Source organism: Eschrichtius robustus, chromosome 4, assembly GCF_028021215.1.
Source record: "Eschrichtius robustus isolate mEscRob2 chromosome 4, mEscRob2.pri, whole genome shotgun sequence".
NCBI lineage: Eukaryota > Metazoa > Chordata > Mammalia > Artiodactyla > Eschrichtiidae > Eschrichtius > Eschrichtius robustus.
The window spans coordinates 150,105,712-150,123,578 of NC_090827.1; positions in this window are offsets into that span (position 1 = coordinate 150,105,712).

Consider the following 17,867-nt stretch of genomic DNA (forward strand, 5'->3'; position numbering starts at 1 on the left):
TTCATAACAGCACTATTCACAATAGCCCAGACATGGAAGCAACCTAAATGCCCATCAACAGACAATTGGTTTAAGAAGATGTGAGATAGATAGATATATATATAGATATATATATATATATATATAGATATATATAGATATATATAGATATATATATATATATATATAATGGAATATTACTCAGCCATAAAGAAGAATGAAATATTGCCATTTGCAGCAACATGGATGGACCTAGACATTATAATACTGAGTGAAGTAAGTGAGACAAAGACAAATATTATATGATATCACTTATATGTGGAGTCTAAAAAATAATACAAATAAATCTATATACAAAACAGAAACAGACACACAGACATAGAACCCAAACTTATGGTTACCAAAGGGGGAAGGGGGGAGGGATGAATTGGGAGTATGGGATTAACAGATACACACTACTGTATATAAAATTGATAAACAGCAAGGACCTACTGTATAACACAGGGGAATATATACAGTATCTTGTAATAACCTATAATGGAAAATAATCTAATATATATATGAATAACTTTGCTGTATACCTGAAACTAACTTAACATTGTAAATCAACTGTACTTCAATTAAAAAAATAAAATTTTATTTTATTTAATTTAAAAATAAATAAGTAAAGAAATAAATAATAAAATAAAGTTCCTTATAAGCAGCATATTATTGGGTCTTATTTTTTCTTTATCCAACTGACCACCTCTGCCTTTATATTGGAGTGTTTAGAACACTTACAGTTAATGTAATTTTTAACGATTGAATTTAAATCTACTATCTTGCTATTTCTTTTCCCATTTTTTCTTTGTTCCTTTCCCTCTTCTTCTGCCTTCTTTTGGATTAATTGAGAATTTGTTATGTTTCCATCTTACCTCCTTTGTTGGCTGAAGAACGATAACTTCCTGGGTTAACGTCTGGGGATTCTCTCCACCTGGGCTTACCTCCTGTCTCATGGTGATCACGCTCTGTAGCTGAATGCTATCTGATGTCCTAAACACCACTGTTTCATATCTTTTGTCTGGGTTTTTTGTTGTTTTTCATTGCTCCCCACGGCACCATTTTGGCTAGAAGTGGAAATCCCTATTAATCCCTTTTTTTTGTATCTTTTTTTAATTGAAGTATAGTTGATTTACAATGTTGTGCTAATTTCTGCTGTACAGCAAAGTGACTCAGTTATATATATATATACATATACACATTCTTTTTCATATTCTTTTCCATTATGATTTATCACAGGATATTGAATATAGATCCCTGTGCTATACAGTAGGTCCTGGTTGTTTACCCATTCTATATATAATAGTTTGCACTTGCTAATACCAAATTCCCAATCCATCCCTCCCCCAATGCCCCCCCCTTGGCAACCACAAGTCTGCTCTCTATGTCTGTGAGTCTGTTTCTGTTTCATAGATATGTTCATTTGTGTCGTATTTTAGACTCCACATATAAAGCGACATCATATGGTATTTGTCTTTTTCTTTCTTACTTCACTTAGTATGATCATCTCTAGTTGCGTCATCATGAGAGAGTTGCAACTCTCTCTCTCCCCCTATTAATCCCTTTTTGTCGCAGTCATCTCTCTTGCTTACACCCAAAGACTCCTAAGTGGACACCCCATCCCCCGCCCGGCCAGCCCCGCTATCTGTTTAGTCTCCGTTTAGACATCAGCCTCTCCCAGGGCCCTCCCCGCCCCTGTGTCTGTCTCAGATGACCGTTTTTGTGCCCTCCAGCCCCTCGCCTTCCTCCACCCTAGCCTTCTTCCCACTGCCACCATCGTCTGTCCCCCACCAGACCATGGGCTCCTTGAGAGCGGAAAGGTCCCCATCGCCTGGCACTGTGCCTGACACACAGTGAGCCCTCCGGAGATAAGGGGCTTTGTCTTACTTGCCAATGGATCTCACCTCTGCCATCCAGGAGATTCCAGGCCCTTCCTGCCTGGGGAAGAACAAAGCACGTCAGGAAAGGCTTGTCTTGTAGGTGAATCCTTACTGGCCAAGTTACCAGCTCCAGGGCAAAAGCACGTGCTGGTTGGTACCCAATGTGGAGCTGTGCCGCTTCCAAGCCTGACCCAAGGCCTCGGGCCAGCTCCTCCCCTCTCTCGGCTTTTCTTCCTTCTGGGGCTGCAGCAGTGCCCACCTCGCTGGGTCCTTCCGCAGACCCCATGAGTTGGGCCCGGAAAGGGTCGACCTCCGGGCTGCTCGCGGGTCCAAACTGTCGTGGTTACTCCCTACATCACCGAGCTCCTTGGACAAGCATCGCAGAGTGTCTGCTCCGCGCATCAGGCCCTGAAACACACGGGAATCTAACCGAACGACCATCCAGAGGGTTGGAGTGACGAGCGCTGGGCGGGGGCCGGGTTGGGGGGGGGGACAGCGGCACAGCCTGGTGAGGGGTCCAGAGCGCGGGGAGGGGTGCACGGGCATGATTTTAAACATGGTGCTGGGAGGCCGCCCTGAGAAGGGACCCTGAGCTCAGACTGGAAGGAAAGGCCCACCCTGCGCAGCTGCGTGTGAGAGCAGCGGCCCCGCTGCCGTGGGAAGGGGGTGGCAGGAACCCCGCCCCCTCACAGGAGCCCATCCCGTGGCTGCGATGCCAGGACAGAGGTGTCCGCCACCAGGACCTCCCGGGCCTCACCGTCACGTGGGCTGTTTCCACGGCCCCCCACTCCCCCATCCCTGCCTCAGTCCGTGCTGTCTTGGCCTCTGTCTCGGTTATGATTTTAGGCCTCTGGGCCTCGAGTTTGTTTGGTTTTTGCCCGAGGTAAACATGTCTGTTCAAATTGATGGAGGAACACTTGCAGAGCAGAGTTTTATAGCTTGCTCTTTGAAATGATCTTTGAAATGATCACTCTATTTAAATTAAAAAGTGAGGTCAGATATTCAGGGGCTCAGAAGTAGAGTGCCTGTACTTTTCCAAGCACAATTTGCCTCTGCCCCCCAGGCCTTTGTTCATGCCGCCCCCTCCCTGACCCAGATACCGCCCACCCCAACCTGGGCCCCCTACCCACCTGGACCCTCCCCCACCAGGCTCCTGGTCAACCCCAGCCTGGATAACTCATGCTCACCTTTAAGCGGCCTCCTTGCAGTGCAGCCTGAGAAGGCCCTGGGAGGTCCTCAGGAAGAACTTAGGGGTTGGCGCCCAGGATTCTGGGACCCTGAGATCCCAGGAGCTGGGAGGAGGCAAGTTCACCCTCAGTGGAGTCGTGCATTCAGCTCCACTGAGCACCTACTGTATGCTGACTCAGAGGGGCGGGGACCAGACAGAGCGGCCCTGAGGGGTTTCTAGTCCTGTGTGTGTGTCAGGGGATGCGTCCTAGCACTGTTGTGGGGAGGGAGCCTAGTCCTCCTCCCCTCCCCTCCCCCTCCCCTTTCCCTCCCCTCCCCCTTTCCTCTCCCCTCCCCCCCTCCCCTTTCCCTCCCCTCCCCCTCTCCCTCCCCTTTCCCTCCCCTCCCCTTTCCCTCCCCTCCCCTCCCCTCCCCTTCCTCTCCCCTCCCCTCCCCCTTTCCCTCCCATTCCCTCCCCCTCCCCTCCCTCCCCCTCCCCCTTTCCCTCCCCTCCCCTCCCCCTCTCCCTCCCCCCTTCCAGTGGAAAGTTCCAGTGATGTGAGTATCACTTTTCAGAAGAACGTGGTCTCCGTGGGGAACTGCTCCTGAGAGGAGGAGGGAGCAGGAGGGGAGGGTGGAGAGGGAGCCGAGTGTCTGGAAGCAAGAGAGCTCTCTCCAAGAAGAAACGTCTCCAAACCACTCAGAGCCCTCTAAGGACCAAATCATCAAACAAAGTGTTTTCTCTGGGTGTCTGGTAGGCTGGCCTTGAAGGCGGGCACTGGGGGGACTGGCGATGCCGCCCTCTCAACAGGCAGTGAACTTGGCGTTCAGGGCCCAGGAGGACGCCCGGGCTCAGAAGCTCGGCCGCGGTCGGCTGGTTCTGACCCAGGAAGGCTATCTCACTGTGCGGGCCTCAGCCCCCCACCTGCCAATGCCAGCATCACAGGCTCCTGTGAAAATTGAGCAATTCTTCATCTTGCCAGGCTCTGCCCTGGATAAATGATGACCTTCACCAGCACAGCTCAAAGTCAGGCCTTGAACCAGGTCTCTAGGGCTCCAGGACTGACGTCTCCCCCTTGGTCAGTGCCCCCCACGGTGGACCCGCCTCCCCATGAGGTCACCCCCAGACCATCCCAGGAGCCCCACGCAGACCCCCGGCTCTGTCGCCGGGGGATGGGGGGGTGCACACTGATAGGCAAAGCCAAGAGGGGCAGCTCAGCCCACCTCCCGGCTCAGGGTGGTCCCAGGCCTGTAGCCCCAAGCCAGCAGGAGAGCAATGGGGTTGAGTCCAGTCCATCGGGGGTCAAGGCCAGCAGCCAGCCTCTGCCTCCCTCTCTGTCTGCCTGAAGGGTTCTGCGTCCTCTCCAACATGGTAAGTCTCTCCCGGTCCACCAAGGTCCAGCCCAGGCTCCCAAGCTGGCAGGTCCGGGGTCTATGGGGGCATGTCCATCCTTTCCATGCCTGAGAAGGCCACCCCTGACCCCAGCCAGGACCAGCCCAGGGCAGCACAGGGCCCACTCCGCCCTCAGCATGCCCCAGGTGGGCCTGGGAGAGACTGTCAGCAGCACCCCTGCGCCCACGGTTCCCCTCCCAGGCGGCCCCTAAGGGCAAGGCAGAGAGATGGGGGAGGGGACACAACCACCTCCCTGCAGGGCCTGTGCCTCTTCTCAAACTCAGGGCTTGCCTCGCCCAGCCTCTCTGGCCCCACCAGGCACGTCTCTCAGGACTAAAATAAACTCAGGACCCTGGGGTTACATAACCCTGCCCACAGACGCTGTCCCTCCTGGGGCCGGGAGGGCAGTGGGAGGCCTCCGGGAGGGAATTGGCTGTCCCTGGCCACCAGCCACCCAGGCCCTGGGAGACCCTGGGATTCATCCAAGGCCAAGCTTTGAGGCCGGCCCTGTGCATCCCCAGCCAGCAGGGAAAAACCAACTCCACAGGGCCAGCGACTTCCACACTGGACGTCCCAGAGCAGAGGGCTGGGACCTGGGCTTTAGTCCTGCCAGCTGCCCGCGTGGCCCTAGGGACCACACAGCCCCTCTAGGCCTTGCGCACTGGCTACCTCTGTCCCACCCAACTCGGGGTTTGTGAACCGTTAAGTCCTCGTGTGAAAAGCACAGCTGGTGCTAAAGTCCTGCCAAGGACCCACTGGCTCAGCCAACCTGACAGAAAAGCTGCAGCCTTGAGGCCTGCCTCCCAGACCAGTGGGAAAGGGCCTGACATCTTCTGGTCAGTTGTAACTAACGGAGGCCTATTCAAACCAGCTCAAGCAAAACTAAATTTAAAATAAAAACATAAAATATGCAACAACTTTTAATTAATTATTTATTCATTTTTTAATTTAAAATTTTAATTAATTTCCTGACTCTTGTAACTGAGGAATCGTGCACCTTCAGGCATGGCTGGATCCAGGGGCTCAGCGGCATCACCTCTTGCTGTCTCTCACTGCTTTCTTCTGCATCGGACTCATCCTCAGATAACTTCTTCCCAAGTGGTGGCCAGATGGCCCCAGAAGCATAGCAAGACCAGCAGTGGCAGCCGAAGTCCCATGCTCGATACTGATTGGTCCGGTTTTGGTCCATCACCAGGGCTAGAGGGACATAGGGCCCTTCCTATTGACCATTCCTTGATCCTATGTCCCTGTTGGAGTAGAGAGGGGTGTTGCAACAACCCAGACCACATGGACTGAGAGTCGAGGGAATGGCTGAGCTGAGGGATGAAGAAAGAGAAGGCTTTTTCAGGCCGAGGGACAGCATGTGCAAAGGTCCGGAGGCCCAAGGTGCTGGGGTCGGCACACAGCATCAAGGCACAGCACTCCCTGCCTGGAGGAGCCAAGTGGCCTGGAGGAGAAGGTAGGAGGTGAGGGATGTATTATGCTGTTATCTGCAAGCAAGCTGAGCAGTTCGGCCGTCGCCTGCTGGCAGTCGGGATGCTGAAGAGCTGATGTGGGCCTGGTGAGTGTCCAGTGGTGGCTGGAGGACGTTGGTGAACCAGGACTGCCCGCAAATGGGAGGCTCCAGGTTCCAGAGTCAGGGGCCAGATACTGCCCTGGCTGTGCCGGGACCCACAGTGAGACCTCAACCCAGCGCCCTCCTACTGGCAACTTCAGTGTTCCCATCTGTAAAACCAGGATGCCCATCCAAGGGGCCGGCCAGCTCTCTAGACATTCTGGGGTTTATAAGGTGAGGACCGCCCTCTGGACAGCCTGAAAGGAAACAGTCCTGAGCCCCTGGGGCCGCGACATCCGCCCTGCTGGATGCTGGAGCCACTCCTGCAGAAGGAGCCATGATGCCCCCTCCCCCCACCCCCGTGTTGCTGCCCAGTGGAAGTGGGGGCGGGATGCCCAACAGCGCTGTGGCAGGGGCGGGGAAGGAGACGTGGCAGGGGAGCCGCAGAATCTTCTAACAGAGCCCATCAGAATCCAGTCACTTAAGCTAACATTAGTCTAGGGGGAATTCTAGGTCCCAGTAAGGCCATGCTAAAATCGCTCCTGGGACTTCCCTGTGGTCCAGTGGTAAAGAATCCACCTTACGATGCAGGGGATGCAGGTTCGATCCCTGGTCAGGGAACTAAGACCCCACATGCCGTGGGGCAACTAAGCCCACGTGCCACAGCTACTGAGGTCACGTGCCTCAACTACAGCCCACGTGCCATGAACTACAGAGCCCACGTGCTCTGGAACCTGCGCGCCGCAAAGAAAGATCTCGTGTGCCACAACGAAAGATCCTGCGTGCTGCAACTAAGACCCGATGCAGCAAAAATAAATTAAATAAATAGTTAATTAATAAATCTTTAAAAAATAAAGTAAAATCGCTCCTCTTTTTGCAGTTGGATTCTCCTGGCAGCAGTGGGTTTTGGCTCCCTGACTTTTAAGCAGGAACCAGCGGCAAGAGACACAGGCTTTTCTGCCTGGTCAGCATCTCCTGCCAGATCCCTCGGGCAGCCCCACCCTCTGGTCTGGGACAGCTGCCCTCACCCCCTGCTTCCCATGAAATTCCTAGAGCAGGAGCTCTGACCAACCCCACGGCCAAGGTTCTGGCTCAAGTAGACCCAAGAAGGGTTTGCGTTGACCTAGGGCTTCCTGAGAAGAATAGGGCCCCGAAGAACAGATCCTCAAGTCTGTGGAGATCAAGAGAGCCTCACCTGTCGGGGTGTCAGGAAGGAGACTGGGGGCAAAACGCCCCCGCTCTGCAGAACCCAGTCCTGCGAGCCCTGGGGTACAAGGTGGGTGGCAGGGTAGGCTGGTGTGGACCCACCCCACGGCCAGGCCAGCCAGCCTCCATGCACCCACTCGTCTGGCCATCGACCCATCCCCACGCCTAACATCACCAATCCAGCTCCCCAGCCACCCGTCCACATACCCAGCTAAACCCCACCTTCCACCATTCAGCCTTGACAAGCCCAACCTATCACACTCCTTCCACCCACCACTCATTCATGGCATCCTTTTATCCCACCATCCACCCACCATCCACCTACCAGCACACCCATCCATCCATCCACACATCCAGCCAGACGCTGACCTGCTCCCCATCCATGTGCCATTCATCTACCCAACATACACCTAGCGGCTAATTATCTAGTCACTCGCCCACAGCCATCCAACTGGCAACGAATACATCCACCCAATCATCCATTTGACCACCAAAAATTCATTGATCCACCCGTCCATCCAACCAGGAATCCATCCCCCATGCCCTAGTCCTAGCCACCCATACAACCACCTGTTCAATAATCCAATCATTTATCAATTAATCCACCTCCCACCTAACGGTCCAGTCACTACTCCATCGTCCCATCTACATACCCATCCAACCAACCAACACCCACTCATTTAACTAACCCACCACCCATCCATCCATCAGTCTACCATCCATCCACCTGCTGCCATCCATCTATCTACTCATTCCTCTTGCCTCTAACCCCCCGGGCAATTATGCACAACGACCTGCTCACCCATCTATCTGCCAATTCATCCGTCATCCACCCTATCTCTCCTAACCATTCATTCATCCTCCAAACTCCCCTTCCATCCATCCCTCCACACATCCACCCACAAATCCATGCATCCATTCATCCATCCAACAAATACTCATCTGTTAAATATTTATCAAGCACCCACCAACATCAGGCGTTGTTCTAGGGAGTAGACATACCACAGGGAACAAATTAGGCGTAGTCCTTGCCTACGTGGAACACACATTCTCGTGGGGTGAGACAGATAACACAGCAACAAAGAGACCTGATATATCACATTATGATCAGAGCTAAAATGAGTAAAGCAGTAAAGGTCCTGGAGTGTGACGGGGGTCCGTCTCAGGTGAGGTGGTGGGAAGGCGTATGGGGAGTGACACATGGGGAGACGTGGAGTTTGGGAGGGAGATGTGACTCGTGGGCGAGCGTTCCAGGCAGAAGGGACAGCAAGTGCGGAAGTCCTGGGGCTGGAGTGTGCCCGGATGTTCGAGGACACAGAAAGCTCCCTTGGCCTTTCTCACAGCGAGACGTGAAGCCACTGAGGGCTACAGGCATCAAGGGACCCGATCCTTCCAAGCTCCGCCATTGACGTCGCAGAGCTGCGGCCGGGTGACATCCAAGGACTCTGAATTACAAAGAAAATACGCACCCGACACCATAAGGATGGCCTCGGCTGCCCCCCCCCTCGTCCACACGCAGAGCTGGGAGCTGCCCCTGCAGACCTCACTGCTCGGAGAAGGGCAGTGACAGCCAAGCTTCTGCCACATCGCCCCGCCACCGCGAAACCTCACGACGGGGACAGCCAAGGCATCCTACCCAAACTGTAAACGAGAGAGAGAGAGAGGCCTCCTTTACCCCGAAGGCGGGGATCACACGTGGCCATCTCTCGGAGAGAGAAGAGACAGCACAGAGAGTGACAAGAAGGACAGAGGGCAGCCTGATGCCACGTGAGCAGCGGCAGTGCGAGCCGACCACGTGTGCCCAGGAGCCTTCCTCGTGCCCCGCTCGCCCCGCCCCTAGACGCTGGGTCCAATCCCCAGTGCTGGCAGCCCGCGGGAGTGCCGAGGACATCAGAGGCAGAGGCAGGCCAGGGCTCTACTTGGAACCCCCGGGGGCTGCCAGGCAGACAGCCGTGCCCAGGACACTGTGCTAAGGGAGCTGCACCTCCCTGGAGGAATCACCCCTTGAACCTGGCTTCCATTCCTGGTTTCCAAAGAAATCTGAGCCCCAGAAAGGCTTCTAGAAGCCCCAGGGTGACAGTCTCCTAGCTGGTTCCACACTGAAAGTTTGTCCAGTTTTGCTCTCTCCATCCCTTGGACCATCCTGGGAGGGTTGGACCAGGACACGTGTCCCGAAGGAGAAATCAGCCGGTCCCAGGCAACAACCTGCACTAAGCATGCAGCAGTCACGGTCATCTGCTCTGCCATTCTAAGCAGGGGGTTCAGCCCACCCCTCACTGGGACAGAAGAGGAAACGAGACCCTCTGTGTAGGGAGCTACCATCCTCGAGGGAGAGTGAGCGATGGTCAAAATGAATATCAGCACTGAGCCTGTAAAAAATACCGACAATGTGGGAAGTCAAACTCAGGATCAAGGACTTAGAGGAAAATCTTTTTCTCAAATAGATTTGCTCCATGAAACAGAAAAAAGGATTTTTAAAGATTCACTGTGCTGTCAATAAGCTACACGGGATGCAGCCTCTACAAATCAAAATCAGGCTCACGTCTCAATAGCTGAAACATGGAAGCAACCCAGGTGTCCATCGACAGATGGATGGAGAAACAAAATGTGGTCCATCCATGCAGTGGAATATGATTCAGCCTTAAAAAGGAAGGAAATTCTGACACAGGCTACAACGTGGATGAACCTCGAGGACATTATGCCCAGTGACATAAGCCAGTCACATAAGGACAAATACTGTGTGTCTCCACTTATATGAGGTCCCTAGAGGGGACAAGACACACACATCTTTCTCCTGACCTGGGCACTGCACTAGCTACACAGTGTGTCCAGCTCATTAAAAACCCACTTACTGGGGGCTTCCCTGGTGGCGCAGTGGTTGAGAGTCCGCTTGCCAATGCAGGGGACACGGGTTCGAGCCCTGGTCTGGGAGGATCCCGCGTGCCGCGGAGCGGCTGGGCCCGTGAGCCACAGCTACTGAGCCTGCGCGTCTGGAGCCTGTGCTCCGCAACAAGAGAGGCCGCGATAGTGAGAGGCCCGCGCACCGCGATGAAGAGTGGCCCCCGCTCGCCGCAACTGGGTAAAGCCCTCGCACAGAAACTAAGACCCAACACAGCCAAAAATAAATAAATAAATAAATAAATTTATTAAAAAAAAAAAAAGCAAAACCCACTTACTATGTGAAATTTATAGAGATGTGTGTATTAGTGTCCTGGAGCTGCCGTAACAAAGCGCCACATGCTGAGGGTCCTAAACCACAGAAACCGTCTCAGCTCTGGAGGCCAGAAGTCTGAGATCAAGGTGTCGGCAGGGCTGCTTCCTCCTGAGGCCTCTCTCCCAGCTTCTGGTGGTTTCCAGCATCTTCCACGTCCCTCGACTTGTGGAAGCATCACTCTGATCCCTGCCTCCGTCTTCACGTGGCCTTCTCCCTGTGTGTGTCTGTGTCCAAATGTCCCCTTTTTACAAGGACACTAGTCAGACTGGGTACAAGCCCACCCTAATGACCTCATCTTAACAAATTACATCTGCATCTGTTTCCAAATAAGTCCACATTCTGGGGTCCTTGGGGGTTAATACTTCAACATATAAATTTTGGAGGAACACAGTTCAGTCCACAGCAATGTGTGCATGTCTATAAAGTACAGTATACTACCACAAAAGGGTTTCGGGTTTTTTTTTTTTGAGTTAACAATAAAAGTAGCTGAGGTGTGTTAAACATATGATCAGCTGGGCACTGCTCCAGGCATATTCCAGGCATTACCTCACCCTCACAACAATTGCTCCAGATCCTTGGGAAAGAGGTCTAGATTTGGGGTGCAGTGGAGAGAAAAGGAGGGGACCTATCTGAGGCAGGTGGTCCTCCCATCCTGGGCATCCACCCTCCAGAGGACGTACCAGGCTCCTGTGTCGTGTCCATGCCAGGCTGCATCTCGGGGCGAGACCCTCACAGAAGGTTGGGCTCAGGTGCCCGTCACCTGCTCCTCTCCGATGCCCCCCAAGGGGGGCATCTTTATCAGCAGCTCCCAAAATCCACTGAGAAAAGAGGGAGAGTCGTGGCCCCAGCTGCTTTGTCTTTAGGTGGATGTGATCCTGAGCTGGACCAGGATGAAAATCAGGCCAAGAGGCTGGGAGTTGCTGACCCGAGCAAGACCGCTGTTGTGCTTTCCTTATCATCACACTTTCGGGGCTCAAACTTGCTTTTCTTTCATCATAGCTCAGGGCAACCTAATCCCCAACAGGATTCTAAAGAATCTCCTCTCTAGACCTGAAGAAACGCGACACAATGGCCGTAATAAAATCTTCAGGGCAAGAAGAAATGGCTGGCTTGATGGCAGACTTGAAGCTGGAGAAAAGCAAAACAGTGGTACAAAGGAAGACCTTGAGAAACATTTTTAAATGCAAGGGAAAAGAAAAAAGAACACAAAAGCGAGAAGCCAGGGAGAATGGTGGTCTCTCACAGCCTGACCCCAAATACTAGGAGATCCAGAAGGAGGCAGGGAAGGAAGGGGCAGAAGCATCCAGAAACTGAGATTGCAGGGTAAAGTAAAAAGGTGGAGAGAGAAGTACCAAAGGATATTGTGGTAAAATGATCCATTTTCAGGAAAATCAAGGCATCTGAAAAGCTCCCAAGAGGAAAAGCCAACAGATGATCTTGAAAGTAGCTACAAGTAAGTTGTACTCGTGTTTCCCACCAAAAGGAAGGACGCCAGAGGACCACAGAATAACCAACATCAGCATGTGTGTGTAGGAAGCTTCAGGACCTGAGATGGTCTGGCCCTTTGGCAAAAGCCCCAGAAAGATGGCCCCCAAACGTGATTCTTCAAAGACCCACGCAATCTGTTTTAAATAACACGACGAGGGGGTGTCATGCTAGAAAACATGTGTCTGAGATATGAGAGTCAGATAAAAACAAGAGAATAAAAGCACTAACCACTGCGGAGAAGGTTGCTGCTGACACGAATTTAAAATAAAGTTATAACAATGCCAACTAAACGGAATGCATTTAAAACCTCGGCGATTTAAATGTTACAGCAGGAAGAGTGAGGTTTCCAGGCTCTGAGGACTTAGATGCCCTGACAGAAGGGGTGAAAAGGAAGATGAAAGCCTTCCTCCACCTCCCGTAAAAGCGAGTCAGAAGTTACTGTTCAGATTTTGATTATTAGAGAAACACAAATTTAGGACTCTTAGTTTAAAAAGGAAAGTTAAGTGGTAGAATCAAAAACACCATGTCTGCCTTCTAAACCATTACAGAAGATTAAAAAAGGAGAAAAGATGTGAGCAAAAAAAGACCAAATAGAAACCATAACCTATAAGGGAAAAGAATCTGAAAAAAAAAGTATATATATATGCAACTGAATCACTGTGCTCTACGCTTGAAACTAACACAACATTGTAAATCAACAATACTTCAATTTTTTTAAAAAGAAGAAGAAAAAAATAATAATAATAACCCAGCAAGGAAAGAGGGAAGAAGGAAAGGATAAAAACTACATCAAAACTCATTCCAAACCTATCAGGATTTCCGATTGTTTTTTAAAAAACACTCCAACGTCTTACTACTTATGAGAGACATCATAAAACAAAATAACACAGGAGAGTATTAAATGAAAAGATGAGGAAGGGCACAGATTGAAGTAAAAATACAGAAAGCTGCAGCAGGAGCTTTAATATTGAAAAATTGAATTTACAGCAAAAAAAATACTCAATGTGAACATTAGGGGTCGTATTATGTTGTTCAAATATGTGAATAAAGATGGAGAATAATAAGAAACATTTGTGAGCTGACCAAGACAACAAGAAAACACCAAAAAAAAAAAAAAAGAAAGAAAAAATTATTATCAATACAGGGAGACGGGATTAGGTCTGCTTTACGGGCCAAAATAAACAAGCCTGGCAGGGCGGAGACAGAACAAGCAGATGGGTGAGGCAGGTGCCCTGCAGTGGACGCCTCAGGCACTGTGGGATGTGCACACATATTCCCTCAGGCACAACATAATTTCAATCAATATGTAAAATGCAAAATTTATACAGTTCTTGTTTTCTTATCATAGTGTGATGAAGCTACAAATAACAAAAGTTTAAGTAAAAAAGTCAACCACTTAGAAATGTAAAAGTTTTGGAGCAAGAAGGATATAAAATAATGTATTGTTTGTCATAAAATAAATATAAGGATACTAGAGATCCAAATATATGAGATAGAGCCAAAACTGTCATCAAGCATAAATCCATAGCTGCAAGAACTAATGCAAGCTTTAAAAGTAAGAGTAAAGAAATATGCTTGCTGTTCACCTTGGGAGTTTGAAAAATACTCCTGGTTTGAAAGGATGTTTGGCCAGCGGCCCCTGAGAGACGCCTCAGCCCCCCCACCACTGGAGAGACGGCCGTCCACAGACAAAGCCGCCCTCACAGCTCTGCCAGCTCCTACAGGTGGACGAGTGACCCACAGTGAGGGTCACATCACTGGACACATCACTGGACACCCCCTCACATGCACCTGCCCCCATGACAGGGGACCCTGTGCCTGGACTCCGGGCCAGACACCAGCATCCCTCTGCCATGCCACACCGTCTTTTGGGGTGACAGTCACACTACCCCTTCCACGCCGCCTCACCCCATCACCATCTTTTACTGTGGCCTAAGAACCTTGTACCCAGCTGTGATAGGCTGAATTGTGTCCCCCCAAATCCATATGTTGATGCCCTAACCACCCCACCCTCGGATTGTGACTATACTCGGGGAGGGGGCTTTTAAGGAGGTAAAGTAAAACGAGGTCATTAGGGTGGGTCCTAACCCAATATGATTGGTGTCCTTATGAGAAGAGATTAGGACACAGACATGCACAGACAGACACAGGGAGACAACAGCCGTCTACAAGCCAAGGAGAGAGGCCCCAGAAGAAACCAAACTGTCCACACCTTGATCTCAGATTCCCAGCTGACTAGTACAACAGCCAAGAAAGCAACAGCAGGCATTCCCAGAGACAAAGGACAACCTCCCATGTACCCATCTTGAAAACTTTGTTTGAAGATGAACCCAGCCAATTAAGACACGGATGGAAATAATGTTCAAAACATCAGGAGGAAGACGGTGGAATGAAAAGAAGAAACAGTGGGGCCAGCCTGGAGCCAACAGCGCTGTGACTGTGATAGATGGAAAGACAGACACGGCAGAAATACTTCTTGAAAGGGATATGACATGAGCTAACATCGAGAACACAAACCAAATAATCGAATAAAACACAGCGTACAGACGGCTAAGAGGCTCTGGCCTCCTCCTTCACCAGGAACCCTGGGGTCCTTGCGGTTAGCAGATCCCTCCATGAGACCCAGACGGTCCACTGGGAAAGCCCTCAGGTGTGCAGGAGGACGCCGGTGTCATCCTGAGGGTGAACCTGACCCAGGCGAGCTCCAGGTGTGCAGGCGGACCCCAGCATCATCCGGAGGTAGGACCTGACCCAGGTGAGCTCTGCCTGCTCCGGCCTCGGCAGCCCATCTGGACTTTGCCGCCCTTGGGCCCGCTCTCCGGGGGGGGCTGACTGCCCTCAAACAGAGCACCTTGGCACTTCTCCACTTGCAGCCCAATTACAGAAAATCTAAGGGAAAACTACTCAGAATGAAGACTGAAAAAGACACTGGAATGTGTGGCAGAGGCTCTGATGAAGCAAAAAAAGAGAATCCAGGAGATTACTTGCCCATTTTCCAGCCCTGCGGCTCCGCCGTGTAGGCAGGTCCCCGCCTTTCAGCCTCCCTCTCTTCCCCAGCACATCACAGCTCACCCAGCCCTTGGGGACCTGTTTACAAGTGCTTCCCCGTCTCCTCCCCAGCAGGAGGCCAGGCACAAGAGAGAGAAAGCAAGGAGCAACTTTGCTCATCACCTGTCACCAGACGCTCGTGCGGGTCCTTAGGATTCATCATCGAGCCAGACAGACCACGAACACCTGCCTTCAAATACTTAGTATGTGTGGGGAGATAGAAAATGATACACATAGTATCACTAAATACACCATATTGTTAGCAGGTCATGAGCACCATGGCAAACCCAGCGTGGATGCCATGCCCGAGGGCAGTGCTCGAGCTGAATCTCAAAGGCTGAGAAGAAAGGCCAGGGACGGCTGACAGCAATCGTGCCTGGGAGATGGCATCCCAGGCAGAAAAAAGAGCTAGTGCAGGTCATCCGCGGCGGGCAGGAAAAGCGGGCAGATAGTGACTCTGTCAGCGTAGCCATGATCCCCAGTTTCTCCACCCACTCGCCACTACTGCCCTCCACCCACCCCCGCAGGCCCTCCAGGACTTGCCGGCCGTCACCTTGATGTGTGACAGAGGGGGTGCTAGGCTGACCGCATCAGGGGCCGCAGTTCCCCACCCTCCCTGCGTCCGCCCTGCACCCTGCCTGCGACCTGCAGACCTCCCACTGAAGTGGGGGGAACCTAACCCCTACCGCAGCCCACTCCCTCCTGCCTTGGCTCTCCGACAGCTTTGCTGGGATGTACCAGGTGTGGTTTTCTTTTTTGTTTGTAGTCACTGCACTTCTTGAATCTGCAGGTTCATGTATGTCATTAGCTGGAAAACACTGGCAGCCAATATCTCTATAAGTACTGTTTCTGCTGCATTCTCTCTCCCCGTCTGCTGGGGGCCAGTCCCACACACACCGGCCCAGTCACCTCCCTGCTCTTTCATCCTTTGTGTTCTGTGCGCTTGGAGTCCCGGCTGCCCCAGTGGTCACTCAACGCCTTCTAACAAGCGGTGCTTTCTTTTGCTGTGGTCTTCATCTGGCTTTTCTCTAAGCTTTTGCCAAGCCATCTGCCAAAGAAAACAGAGAGAACCTCTGCCTGGTCTGTGCCTCGGGACCACCAAGGACATGGATGGAATACGCACAGGTAACCTATAAAGTGCAGTGCACCCTGTAACATGAAACATCTATGAATGAAAAGGCTGGGAGTGATGCAGTCCAGGCAGCCTTTGGGGGGAAGAACGTTCCAAGCAGAAGAGGAGCAGTGAGGAGGCCAGGATTGCAGAGCAGAGAGTGACAGGGAAAAGGTGGGTGGGGACGAGGGGCCACCAGGGCCCTGCGTGCGCTGCCAGGATCAGCTGGGGGACAGGCGGGTGGGTGGACCATGAGAGGAGCAGACCCTGACCAAGACCCAGACAAATAAGGGCTGGTCCCTGCCCAGCAACGGGCAAGCTGGGCACAAGTGCCAGGAAGAGGGTGGTCTGGAGACATCCCAGCCCTGTGTCCCCATCCTGTGTCCGATGGGAGCCCCAGGCCTCTGTGCACGGCCCTCAGGTCCTCATCTGGGGACCCGGAGGTCAGAGTGCCTCTGGTCCACGTTCCCTCCGGGCACGGATGTTCTGCCCGGCAGCCTCCAGCTTGGGGACGCTCCAGCCTGCAACAAGGAGCCGGGAAGGGCGTGCGTGCCTAGGCTGCCGTCGCCCCGCGTGTGCCCTCTGCACGAGCCCTTGCTCACCACCTGAGGTCAAGCAGGGTCACGTGGAGAAAACCCTGAGCCCAGCCCCTGCCTTCATGCCAGGACCACGGTCCCCAGGTGCCAGAGAGATGGACCGTCCCTGCCCTCATCCATTCACGGTGACCGAGGTTTGAGCTCCCAGTGTCCCCGTGACGGCTGCACGTCGGGTCAGGCTGGCCACAGTCGCTGCCCTTGGCAACGATTCCAAAACAGCTGGTCATTTGCAATTCAGCACAAAAACCCTATTTCAAAGGAAGCTGTCATGAGAAGTGTGACCCCAAGAGGGAAGAGCTAGCATTTATTTACAGCCATCTGTGTGCAGGGACCACAGGAAAGGTGCTTCCTCTTTTCTCTAATTTGTAGCAGCGTCCATTTCCATGAGAAAGTCGGGACCTTGTGTGATGCCAGCGCACTCTGCCCTGGGAGCTCTGCTGAGGCCCAGCCGTCCCCTTGAGGACCGTTCCTGACTGAAGAAGCAGACAGCGGCAGGGACCACTAGGCCCAGGCCCAGTGGGAAGGTCCAGAAATTCACAGCCCCAAAACAGCTTCAGTGCCCTGGGGCACTCTGCCTTCTCTCGGGGAATTACTCAGTTTTCCTCTTGACTCCTGGCAATAAATCCCTGATCCTTCTGCCTGCCAACGCAAGGGACACGGGTTCGAGCCCTGGTCCAGGAAGATCCCACCTGCTGCGGAGCAACTAAGCCCATGTGCCACAACTACTGAGCCTGCGCTCTAGACCCCGTGAGCCACAACTACTGAGCCTGCGTGCCACAACTACTGAAGCCCGCATGCCTAGAGCCTGTGCTCCACAACAAGAGAAGCCACCACAATGAGAAGCCCGCGCACCACAACGAAGAGTAGCCCCCGCTTGCCACAGCCAGAGAAAAGCCCATGCAGCAACAAAGACCCAGCACAGCCAAACATAAATAAATAAATTAAAAAATAAAAATGGGACTTCCCTGGTGGTGCAGTGGTTAAGAATCCGTCTGCCAATACAGGGGACAGGGGCTCAAGCCCCGGTCTGGGAAGATCCCACATGCCGCGGAGTAACTAAGCCCGTGTGCCACAACTACTGAGCCCACGTGCCACAAGTACTGAAGCCTGCGTGTCTAGAGCCCGTGCTCTGCAACAAGAGAAGCCACCGCAATGAGAAGCCTGTGCACCTCAACGAAGAGTAACCCCTGC